Here is a 10,829-nt window from a genome sequence, read left to right as displayed (position 1 = left end):
TCATCTAGCAGTGCTAAAACTGGAGCTGTCACCAATCTTTTCTTCAATTCCTGAAAACTTTCTTCACATTTATCATTCCAAATAAACTTCACATTTTTCCTGGTTAGCTTCGTCAATGGGGTTGTGATCTTCGCAAAATATTTTACAGATCTTTGGTAATAACCTGCCAGTCCAAGGAAACTCCAAACTTCTGTCGACGTCTTTGATTGTTCCCAATTTGATACAGCTTTGACCTTTATGAAATCTACCTTTATGCCATCTGAAAGGACATCTTCGATTAATTATTTATTTTGATATTTGCATAATTTAACATAAAATTTGAAACACGTATATCCTCTCCAAAGAGGCATGAATTTAATTGACATAATCAAAAGTGAAAAGCCATATCTAGAAAAAAAAATCAAAAATGTTTTTTATAGTGTATTTATAACTTTTTTTTTTGCTAAATTGCTGTGTATTTATATTTTTAAATATAAATATAAGAGATATTCCAATTTACTGAAAATCAAAATATAGTTTCAAAAGAATATACTCTAAAGCAATGAGATCGTAAAGAATTATCGGAATATGATCTTTATTAGGCTCTCTTGCAATATTAGTAAGGCAACCAGTTTGAAAAAGGGATACCAGAACTTGGATATTCTTTAGAAGGCTCGTGCTAAATTTATTTCAAAAACAGATGTTTTTAAAAGGGATAAAATATATATCTTTCACTCCATAAAACATTTATAAATCAAAAGATATATTTTTACATTCTTAGAAATTAATATTTGATATAGGAATATTAATATCTCATTTTATCCCCCTCCTCAAATTTTTCAAAGTAATTTTCTCTCGGATCTCAAATATATTATTTATCGGAGAAAATACTTTTAAAATACTTAAAAATATTTCCCACACTCTCAAAATATTTTATATTTAAGGAAATATATTCTAAGTATTTATTTTAGCCCAAACTAGGCCAACAAAGTCTATCTGCTTTCATAAAACGATTAAGAAATTTTGTCCGGGTGTGATTTTTCTGGGTGTTGACAAAGATTTTGACCGAGCGTTTGACCAAGCTACCTTTGACCAAAATTGACCAAAACTTGCAGATCATCATTTTATGATATTTAGGTAATTATCATATTTTTGGTTGTATTTATTAAAGGGTTTTCAAAGTTGTTATATTTAATGGTGCTAATTACTTAATTAACTAAGTAATTAATAATTAATTGAAAAAGCTAAAAACTATTATTATATAATTAATAGTTTCTGGGATTTTTCTTATTTGTCCTATATTCAAGTTTCAAACAAATACACCTTATCCTCCATGTCATCAATCCACACAACTCTCTTCATCCACCATTCATTTTAACTCAATATCAACCACTCCCTTCAACTAACTTCTTCTGTAAATAAACACCCACCCCCCACCATTTTTTACACAAGCTAAAAGCTAATAAATTTCTGGGAATTTTCAAGAAGTATTCTCTCTACACACTCTCTAAAATCCAAACCCAAATACTTCATCTCAAAAACCTTATCTCTTACAAATATATATCATATATTCAAGGTTTTTGATCTTCAAGCTTAGTTCCACTAACCAAGCTCTATCGTCCCAAGCAAAGCTCATCCATACCACTTTTTTGCCTCCCGGAGGGCTGCCCAAGTTCGACCAACAAGCTAAAATCCGGCCGAACCTCCGACGAATTTTTTTAGTGAAGTTTTCCATTCATCTCTTAAAAGTGGTAAACCTCTTAGCTTTCATCCGAGTCTTAACCGACCACTCTTAATATTCATATAAGAAGCTTAGTAACACCTTCTCTTCATCTCTACAAACTCTTATATAGAATAACTTAAAGAAAAACAAATCCATACAAGGATTGTTTTCTATATATTATACACTTCTAAGCACGAAGTGATAATTTCATACAACGGTTGGTTTATATTCCTAACTAGCATCTTTAGTATTTCGTGGGAATTAAATTACAAAACTAGCATTTTATTTTTTAAACTTAAACGCACTGATTTTGGCCATATATTGATATATTCGTTATAATTTTTTAACAAGATTTAAGTGACTTTCCTTACTAACACCTTTAGTGTTCCGTGAGAAAACCTTAAGACTTATATTATATATATATACATTTTTATTATATTTAGTTAAAATATTTGAGTGAATTCCCTTACCAGGATCTCTAGTATTTCGTGGGAAGATCTTAAAACTTTTAAGTAAATATAAGTATTTATATAATCGTATAAGAATTAAGCGACTTCCCTTACTAGCACCTTCAGTGTTTCGTGGGAAAAACTTAAAGCTTATATTGTATTTTATATATACACATATAAACCGTGCTAATATAATTTAAACTCTGCTATTATATTTTGTGATATATTGTGTTTAAATTACGCACCTTTTATTCTCTCGGCCAAATATTTTATAAGTGCAAATAGTTAAAGAATAAGTGTAACATTCTCGATTTATAAAAGTCTACACACGACTATATTAAACAAGAAATTATTTTATCAAAGATCCAAAATCTATAATGTTTCACCAAGGACTTGATATATGTATTACTTCGGAAATAACATATATTATTCAAAATGAAGTAATACCGAGTATACTCTAACATTCACTTAATCTAAAGAAAAGTATACATTAATAATCTTTTAAGAATATTTGTTCATCCGGTCTAGTTAAGTATTTTACTAGTCCAAACTCTTTTTATCTATAATGGGTATTGTTTCGTAGATATTGTCTTCTTCGTTTTGCAGTGAGGTGAGGTATAGTAAGGTGATTCCCGTTCTAAGACCCAAGTCCTAGACGTACTAACGGGGAGTTAGTAGTCTTCGTACTGTGAGGAAGAGGAAAGACCCAAGACCAACTACTGAGATCCAAGATCGGAAAAAGCTTAGAAGGACAAAGACTACACTAAGGGTTCTACATCAACTTTGAAGAAGTAACAGGGTGTTATTGTCTAAGATAGGTTGTGTAGGTTTGCACATTTATTTTGAGGTGGTAACCCGAAGTTACGCACCAAGACAAATATTTGTGGGGTTGTAAAGATTTCTCCGCCTCCGTAAGGAGCAAGGTTATTTTAAGGTAAAAACTCAGGTCCTGGAGAGGAACTCGGGGACTGGACGTAGGGGTGAGCGAATCTATTAGAGGTTGCGCCATCGCGAACCAGGATAAATCTCTCGTGTGGTATTTTCTTACTTGTCTTTTATTTCCGCATATATAATCTACATCGATAAAATATTTAAAACAGGATAAATATTTTTAAAAATGCCATAATAATTTTTAAATTGGTAATTAAGCTATACAACCCCCCTTCTAGCTTAAAATAGCTCCTTTACGGGACCTAACAATTTGTATCAGAGCAGTGCTTTTTAACATGTTTGTTAAGTGATTTGCAGGTTTACAGGCATAACAAAATATGATCCGAAATGGCGTATCTAAATACCATTGGCTGTGGTGAAGGTCTATCTAGCTCTCGCCCTCCTCTATTTGACGACACCAACTTTGCAACATGGAAATCAAGTTTCGCATCTATGCTAGATCTCAAGGAGTCAGAGTTTGGATGACCATAGAAGATGGAGTCGTTATCCCTACCAAAACAGTTGATGACATCATCATCAAAAAGAATGTTAATGAATATAACACGATAGAGGAAGAAAGAATTAATATATCTGCCAAGGTAGAAATGGTACTCACAAGTGCACTTGCTGAAAAAGAATATAAAAGAGTGAATAATTGCAAGTCAGCACAAGAAATGTGTGATAAACTAGTGGTTACCTACGAAGGAACCACGGATATAAAAGATTCTCGAATGGAAACTTTGATCCAAGTATACGAGAACTTTAAACTCCAAGAAGGAGAAAATATCATCGACATGGAGACTAGATTCACTCGTATTGTCGATGAACTATCTCAACTCGGAAAGAGTTATACACAAAATGAAAAGAACCGAAGAGTTCTTAAATCACTACCTCCAAGTTGGAAGGTGAAAATAACCACAATAAAAGAGATGCACAATCTCAATGATTACAAAATAGATAATCTATTTGGAAATCTTCGTGCATACGAAGAAGATAATCTACAAGAAAAAGTAATTCCAAAAGTGGAAGACAAAAAGAAAAACATGGCTTTAAAATCTATACTTATAGATGAAGAATAAAATGACGATGAATTAAACGAATAAATCCAAAATGTTGATGAAAGAGAAATTGCTTTACTTACGAGACAACTTCGTCATGTGCTTCAAAGCAAAGCTCAAAGATACTGAAAAGGCTTCCTTAAATCAAATAATTAACAAAGAGTTTTTAACTCTAATGGAAGGCCAAATTACTCTCAAAATTACACTCCTAACTATAAGAGTAATTTTCCGTCAACGAGCTATAATAAAGGCAAATGTATGCAAAATAATAATATCTATAATAAATAACACTCCTACTTACACTCCTCCCAAACAAAAAGAACACAATACGGAGGAAATACAAGAGGTGTGTTACGAATGTAAACAACCCGGTCACTTTAAACGACAATGTCCTAAACTTATAAAAGGACGATCTCTCGTGGCGGAGAACGGGTGGGATTTAAGTTAAGATGAAGATGCTCCGGAAGCTAGTGAAGAAATTGTGAATATATGCTTAATCGCTATCGGGGATGCATCTACTTCAAAGGAAATCTCCACTTCAAATCAAGAGGTAACCCTTTCTTCAAACTTCATTCAATTATATGAATATAATTTGAATCTTGTAGATATGAATAATCATGATTTAATTGAAATTGTGGTAAATATTAACAACAAGTATAAAGATCCTGACAAAAGACATCATCTATTATGGTCCGAGAAAATGAAACTCGAGGAGATACATTATAATCAAAGTAAAGAGTTTACTCGGATGATGGACTCAAAAGTATAATATGAAGCTGAAATTTCATCTCTAAATAACCAAACCCACTTCTAAAAATTGAGAATAATACTCACAAGGAAAATATTCTCAAGCTAGAAGTGGAAAATATGTCATTAATTTTCCAATCTGAAGAAATGGAAATTGAGAATTTACAAATAAATGAAAATATTTGTAAACTTTATGTTGAATTGTTGAACTTAAAAATACAAAACGAGTCACTCACTCAAGAAAGTTCAACAACTAAATCTCAAATAAACAATCTTGAAAAAGAAAAAGAGCTACTACAAACCATTGAGCCTAAAAGAAAAGATCTAGAATTAGAAACTCAACGGTTAAAACAAGAAAATTTCAATCTTATTTCTCAAGTTAAGGATCAAGAAATTCCTTAACAACAAGATTGATGCCTTAAACAAAGAAAAAGAAAATCTTGAAATTGTTATTCAAAGATTTACAAAAGGCAATGAGATATTAAATAAAATGGTACATTCTAAAAATTCCTTCAACCATGAAGGTTTAGGATATGATAAGAATGTTCAACCAAAGAAAGTTGTTCAACACCCTGAACAAACTAAAAATATTGCTCACAAATCACCTTCATTTATATGTTCTTTTTGTAACAAACACGGACATACCGTTTCATACTGTAAATTTAAAAGTGGTGAATTTAAAGGAAAGCATATATGGGTTCAAAAAGGATATAAGTCATCAAAAAATGTTGAAAAAAATGTATTCCATCCTAAGGTAGCTAATAACAATCAAAGGCAACCTAGATCTCAATTATTTCAACCACCTATTAGGTTTGAAGATAATAAACCAAAATATCATATCTTTCCTAGAAATAATGTGTATTATCCAAATGATAGAAGCATGATATATTAACTTGGAAACTCTAAAAGTTATGCTAGTACAAGAAGATCAAAATTAAATACCACATATCCACGGGGAACACTTTATAATATTAGGAATGATGCATCTAGAAATCTCTATGTGAATAACAATGCTTATCCAATGCCTAGATTTTTCCATGCAAATTCAAATTTTATTTATGATGTACTAACCCCTGGACCCTCAATACAAAAGGGTACCTATGTATTTAATTGATCTATTTTGTAGGTTTGCCTTACTTCTAAGCAAGACTTGTGGTACCTTGATAGTGGATGTTCGAGACATATGACCGGTAATAAGTCACTCTTGAACAACATTAAAAAGGTCACTGTTGGAAGTGTCACGTTCAGAGATAGCAGTAAAGGTATCATTATTGGCATCAGTGACATCGGGAACGAGCACTTCAAGATATCCGGTACAACTAGTCACGGGACTAAAGTACAACCTTCTCTCGATAAGTCAACTTTGCGATAATGGAAATAAGGTAATTTTCTATCCTACCCATTGTTCTATTCTTAACAAAGATGAAAATTTAGTCCTTACGTGTCCTCGAGGCAAAAATTTCTATACATGTGACATGAGTAAGCATATTAATATATGCCTAATCACTACTATAGATGAACCTTGGTTATGGCATTGAAGATTAGGACACACAAACATGAAGTTGATTAAAAACATATCAACTAAAGAACATGTACGAGGGATAACAAAATTAAATTATAAAAAGGATCACATATGTGAAGCTTGTGAAATTGGCAAACAAATACGAGACTCTCACAAAGCAAAATTTATGGTATCTACCTCATGACCTCTCGAGCTTTTACACATGGATCTTATCGGTCCAGTCCCAATACAAAGTCTCGGAGGATGTTCATATACTTTGGTAGTTGTTGATGACTATTCACGATTTACGTGGACAGAATTCCTCAAAACCAAAAGTGATGCTTTTGAATTTTTTTCTTCTCTATGAAAAAGAATTCAAAACCAACAAAATAATACCAGAGTCTATATAAGGACTGATCATGGTAAAGAATTTAAAAATTCAAACTTTACAAGTTTTTGTGAAGCTAATGGTATCACTCATAACATTTCTGCTCCTTATACTGCTCAATCTAACGGAGTAGTTAAAAGGAAGAACAAAACATTACAAGAAATGGCATATATAATGATAAATGAATATCGCCGTCCTAAATATTTCTGGGCCGAGGTAATGTCTACTGCATGCCATATACTAAACAGAGGCTTATTATGACCTATAATACAAAAGACTCCATATGAGCTCTATTTTGGTAAAAATCCTAAAGTTAATTACTTTAGAGTATTTGGAAGTAAATGCTATGTATTAAACTCCAAAGATTACCTTACAAAATTTGATCCAAAATCAAATGAAGGTATATTCCTTGGATATTCAACAAATAGCAAAGCTTATAGAGTATTTAATTTAAATTCTCTAATGGTGGAAGAATAAATGAACATAGCTTTTGATGAATCAAAACCATCACCTAAATACAAAGATCTTGTAGACAAAGAAGATGTCACACAAGACAATATTGAGAATATTATTCGATAATTCAAAAATATGGAATTTAGCTCATCATCTCCAACAAATCCACTAGAATTGTTAGAAACAGATATTGAACTACCTAAAGATGTTCCAAACATTAGAAGTCATCCTTTGGACAATGTTCTAGGAGACTTAAGTAAATGAGTTCAAACGCGGTCACAAGTTCAAAATATTGTGAAACAGCTTAGTTTTCTATCACAAATAGAACCTAAGACCGCTAATGAAGCTTTGTTAGAAGAAGATTGGATCTCTGCAATGCAAGAAGAATTAAGCCAATTCTCTTGTAGCAAAGTTTGGTAACTTGTTCCAAAACCAAAAGATACTTCCATAATTGGAACTAAATGGGTATTTAGAAATAAGTTAGATGAAAATGAAATTGTTGTTCGAAATAAAGCTAGACTGGTTGCACAAGTCTATACTCAAATGGAAGGTATAGACTTTGATGAAACATATACACCGGTAGCACGAATTGAGTCAATTCGAATGCTATTAGCTTTTGAATGTCATAAGGATTTTAAATTACATCAAATGGATGTAAAATCTGCATTCTTAAACGGGATACTAGAAGAAGAAGTATATGTTAAACAACCTCCCGGCTTTAAAGATGCAACACATCCAGAATATGTATACAAATTATACAAAGCTCTATACGGATTAAAACAAGCCCCAAGAGCCTGATATGAAAGGTTAAGAAAATTCCTGTTAAAAAATAATTTTAAAATGGGAACGGCTGATAAAACCTTATTTACAAGACAAGAAACAAATGATATCTTGCTTGTACAAATATACGTAGATGACATCATATTTGGTTCAATAAATGATGCACTATGTAAAGAATTCTCTGACTATATGAGCAAAGAATTTGAGATGAGTATGATCGGTGAATTAAATTTATTTTTGGGATTGCAAGTAGGACAATCTGACGAGGGCATTCATATTTCACAATCAAAATATTGTAATAAAATGCTAAAAAAATTTGAAATAAAAAATTGCAAACCAATTTCCACAACTTTGTCAATATCTGACAAACTAACGGAGGATCCCAAAGGAATTCCCGTTGACACTAAGAAATATCGAGGAATGATTGGTAGCTTATTATATATTACAGCAAGTCGACCCGATGTACAATATAGTGTTTGTAAATGTGCTAGATTTCAAGTAGCACCAAAAGAATCTCACCTATCCATAGTAAAAAGGATACTGAGATATCTTAAAGGTACCACGAATATTGGTCTTTGGTATCCCAAAGGAATACCATTTGACTTGACTTGTTATTCTAATTCAGACTATGCTGGACATTTAGTCGACGGAAAAAGTACAAGTGGTACGTGTCAGTTTCTGGGTGGATGTTTAGTTTCATGGTTTTCAAAGAAATAAAAATCTGTATCTATATCCACCACTGAAGCTGAGTATATAGCTGCTGCCAAATATTGTGCACAAATACTGTGGATGAAACAAACATTGGCAGACTATAACATAAAATTTGTTGTAATCTCCATTTTGTGTGATAATACGAGTGCTATTAAATTAAGTAAAAATCTCGTGCTGCAATCTAGATCCAAACACATAGATCTGAGACATCATTTTTTACATGATCATGACAACAAAGGCGATATAAAAATGACTCATATTGAAACTGAGTATAACATCGCTGACATCTTTACAATACCGTTAAATTCTGACAGGTTCACTAAACTCCGTTTGGATTTATGAATGTTGAAATATTTAAAATAAATAATATGTTCTCAAAATATATTATTTATATTACGGGTAAACATTTATATATATCTATTTTAAAATAATTTTTTTTTGCTACTATATGTTAATTCTCTCAATAATTCAATATTACTTATTGATCAGATTTTGAGAAATTAAATGAACTAAGTGCATTGAAAAGAAATTTATTTTAAAATAATTTAAATATTATTACTCATTAAAATATCAAAATTATTTTCTAAATATATACATATATATATATATATTAATTCAAAAATAGTTTTTAATTATTTTTTAAAAACATAAATTATTTTCTATTTTATTTAGTTAAAAGCCCAGCCCATTTGACAAATAAATCTATAACCCTTTAAAAACATTTGGGCTTCAAATTCTTTCAGACCATTTAAACAACCCAGCCCATTTTTTAACCTTAAAATCTATACCGTTCAATTCTATCAAGATCTAATCCTAACCGTTAAAATACATAAATATATATACACCCATTTAGGGTTGACACTGTTCACTCAGTATCTCCTCTCGCCTTCTTCTCTCTCGTTTTTCTCTCAGAAACCCTAGCTGTCGTTCTCATTTTTCCGATGAGTTCATCGACTTCTTTCTCTCAAAACCCAATCAAAACCTTCATTTCAGATGCTATACATATACTCGTAAACGATTTAATTAAATCAAAGTTTAGGGTTGGGCAAATCGAAATGATTTTGATTAATATACTCGAGTTCAAATCGATTGAACTAGGGTTTTAAATCGAAATATATATGCACACACATTTATATATATATCCAACTATAATTCTACTCAAATCGGTGAATTTTAAGACCCTAACTGGATGTTTTGAGCACTTTTTGCAGGATAAACAAAGAACAAGAACAGAAGAGTGATAGATCGAGAAGAAAAGTGAAGATTGGTGAAGGAATCGGCTCGACTCAGTTGAGTCAACTCGGACGAGTTACCGAGTTAACTCACTGAGTCACTCAACTCGGGGTCAGACGAGTTGAGTCAGGTAAGTATCCATGAATGCTTCAAGGCCATGGACTCAGGTATATCTTTTAATTCGAAGCTGATTATTGTGTGACTATTTGGATTATTCAAAATAAACTATTTTGATGATTAAACTTTGGATTGCTTGGTTGTTTGAGTTCTGATTCGCTGTTTTAATTAAACAAAGTTTTTTTGATTTTGATCCCTATGCATGAACTGTTATAGTACTTATTTGAGTTATCAACTGTGTATTGATGAAATTCTTTGATTCAATTAAATATTCATTTCAATTTTGTTGGATTATCTGAGTTATCAGTGGTGTATTGATAAATTTATCTTGACTTGATGTGGAACTCAATTTTGTTGGATTATCTGAGTTATATGTGGTGTATTGATAAATTTATCTTGACTTGATGTTAAACTCAATTTTGTTGGCTTATTTGAGATATCAGTTATGGACTAAAGGGATTATTTGTATTTAATTTGATTAAGTAATGAATCAGTTTGTTTTTGGTTAATTAGATTTTTAAGCCAGACATGTGTTATTTTTGGTGCTTGAGAATTTTGTTAGATTAAATCACTAAACCAGTTTAACTTAAATTGGAAGTATTTGCTTCAAGGCTATGGACTGTTGAGAAAACTGACTTAGTCTGTTATATGCTTAATGTATGATCTCAGTCTGATTGTTTATGTGTTTGAATTAAGAAGCAAGATTTAATTTATGATTCAAGTTTGTTCTTGTGCATGGGTATATTGATTCACTAAGCAA

The sequence above is a fragment of the Apium graveolens genome, chromosome 2 (genome assembly GCF_009905375.1).
Source record: "Apium graveolens cultivar Ventura chromosome 2, ASM990537v1, whole genome shotgun sequence".
Classification (NCBI taxonomy): Eukaryota; Viridiplantae; Streptophyta; class Magnoliopsida; order Apiales; family Apiaceae; genus Apium; species Apium graveolens.
Note: the sequence above shows the minus strand (reverse complement) of the source record.